The sequence below is a fragment of the Pteropus alecto genome, unplaced genomic scaffold (assembly GCF_000325575.1).
Source record: "Pteropus alecto unplaced genomic scaffold, ASM32557v1 scaffold92, whole genome shotgun sequence".
NCBI lineage: Eukaryota > Metazoa > Chordata > Mammalia > Chiroptera > Pteropodidae > Pteropus > Pteropus alecto.
Genome location: NW_006432447.1, coordinates 6,709,304 through 6,711,969, shown reverse-complemented (window position 1 = coordinate 6,711,969; position 2,666 = coordinate 6,709,304). Strand labels below are relative to the sequence as shown.

The 2,666-nt window shown below is 53.1% G+C and overlaps 1 long non-coding RNA gene across 1 annotated transcript in view; it reads left to right on the top strand.

Annotated features, from left to right (window-relative positions):
- Window positions 1-178: 178 nt before the first annotated feature.
- The window catches only part of LOC112475954, a 15,302-nt gene continuing 12,814 nt past the window's right edge, over window positions 179-2,666 (top strand). The window contains exon 1 of the long non-coding RNA XR_003044927.1: window positions 179-1,064. This is a non-coding gene — a long non-coding RNA (uncharacterized LOC112475954). The remainder of the gene's footprint in view (window positions 1,065-2,666) is intronic.

Genomic DNA, 2,666 nt, shown 5'->3' with positions numbered 1-2,666 from the left:
GGCGCCGCCAGGAGGCGCGCTCACGGGATCGGGACCCGCATCCCCGAGACCCGGCCGAGGCCCGGGCGGGGCCAGAGCGGGATTGGGGCGGGGCGGGGCGGGGCCTGGGCTGCGGTCCCACCGCGTCCTGAGGAATGCGGCCTTTGGCTGGTCCCCTGTCCACATTCCGGCCAGCGCAGGAATGTGAACAGGGTGTTCACTGCGCGCCCTGAACGCACATGTTCGGTCCCCTCCCGTCAGAGAACGCCAGGCAGCGGCTCGAGGTCAGACGCCCTCTCTGCCACCCCACAGAGCCCGCAGAACCTCTAGGTGGATGACAGGAAAGTGAAGGCTGTCAGGCCAGATGGGACTCAGGGCCAGGACCCTGGCAGGGGGGCTTTGAGAACCAAGTGTAGTTTAGAAAAGGAGGGGAACCAAAAGTAGTCCACCGAGGCATGGAGAAGGCCAGGCCAGTAGCTGGAAGGGATATACGGTATAGGAAGGGATATAGGATCGCCACTCTCCGCCACTAGCCTCAAGAAGCGCAGAGTTCAGACCCCGAGAATTGACTTATTTTTAGGGCATATCGTGGACGACAAGGCCTGGAGAGAAGAAGGGAAAGCAGACGATCCAGTTTGGGATTAGGTGCTCTCTGACCCGCCAGGGAGTGACTGAATGCTCAAGAGTAAGCATTTAATTCATTCAACAAATATTTATCGAGCCTCTGTGCCAGTCCCTGGGCGAAACTCTGGTAGCACAGAGGTGAACAAGACATCCTGTTTTTGATGAGCTGACATTCTGATCCTAGAGACAGTTGCTGAAACACTCAGAGAGAGCAAGGAAGCCCAAAGTGTTGGAGAACACACAGGAATAACCCACATTGAGGTGGAGATCCAGGAGGGCTTCTTGGGGGAAGCTGCAAAGGGATCTGAAGAGCCAGTAGGAGTTAGTCCAAAAGATGGGTGTAGAGTGTTTTAGATGGAAAGAACCTTGTGTGTGGAGGCTGAGGGAAGAACATGTTGTCTGAGCGGCCCCCAAGAAGAACATGGGCTTGCCCTCCCCACAAGTACGTACCAGATGTTCAGGTGAGTCACAGCTGGGATCAAGGTGTCCACCTCAGTCAACACCATGATATTTGTTGGTTTATGGAACCTCCATCCTGCAGAAGGCACAGTAGTAGGCTTGTAAGGAGGTTAAGGAAGATTGGGAATCGTCATAATGCTTTCGAGTGTTGCAGAGACTGAGAAATAGGGCCCATAAAGTATCTAGTACCTAATAAGTGCTCAGTTAACATCGACTGGTCTTTCAACACCTGGCCTGATTCATTGACTCCTCTTCCTCTTCAAGGTAGCCATTTCTGCCTCTGAAAAGGGCAGCTGTCCAGTCCTTCATCTCTGAGGAGATACTTGGCCGGGGGCGGACACTGTGGGGCTGCTCATGGAACTTCCTGTTTTTTTTGTCCCTCTCTGATTGGGAGTGGGTGAGGGGAGCATGCAAGAGATAAGAGTGATGTGGTCGATTATCATAAAGGTTCTGAATGAAGCAAGGAAGGTCAGGGCCAGGAAGGCTAGATTTGGGCAATAGTCCGGGAAAAGAGTGATAAAAGCCCCATAAGAGCTAAAGTGGGGAAGATAGAAAGCAGTACTGGGACATAGAGACAGAAAAGGTAGATGAGACCAAACTCTTCAGCTTCTTGGCTGCAAGGTGGGGCCAGGACTCTAAATCCACTGTTAGATCGTTACCTGTTACGGGTAATATGGGTCTGATCAAAGGAGGCCACAGAGGATCATAGCCTGTGTGTCCCTAATGTCCCTGAGTGATGGAACAGGAATGTTTACATCCAGAAATTCTTTGTCAGGCCCCCCTCCCAGGAATGCACTGGGACCCAAATTCTTCTGTGCAGAGGAAAAGTGCAGGCCTTGGAATGGCTTCTCCAGCATTGTTCCTTGGCAAACACAGGAAGATGGGTTTCCTTTAGATTTGTGGTGCTGACAACTGAATCCGGACCCCTCCCCCACGCTTTGGGTCGGGGGAGGGAAACAGAGGACCAGGCAGTGGATGGAAAATAAACACCCACCTCTGCTCCTCTGACTTATTTCATGTTCTTAGAATTTCCTCTCTTGGAATCTGGCTTTGTTATTTAAAAATTCCACACATTGGTTGGAGCTGGGAAAATCCCTTCTTGCGGTTGCTATGGAGAGGCCTCTGTCCGCCCGGTGCATAGGCCTGGCAGTGTGGCCAGTGGGCCTGGGCCTGCAGCCCAGAATCCAGGTGAGCTCCTGACTCAGCCTATGTGAGGGAAGCTCTTGGGGCTGGATGTGTGTGCCTCTGTGTGAGCACGTGCTCATGTCACAGTGGGGATGGGGCAGTGTTTTGGTTCCAGCTGTCTGGGCCATGGCCAGGCTAGAGTAGTGATGGCACCGTTGGGAAATGGTGGGGACCTCCAAAGGGGCCTCCAGATGGTCCTGTGCAGTGTATACACTGAGAGGACACCCTGACCACCAGAGAGCTGTCCCCTGCCCGTGTAACTTAGGCTGTCTCCTCTCCTGGGATCTGCATAGTAGACATGTGGGTGCTGTGCTTCCCTGTTCGGTGTGGCTTCTGCCTCTTGCCCTTCTCTCCTAATACCCACTCCCCACAAGAATGATCATTATAGTGTTTTCTTCCTTCACCAATTCATTCATTCA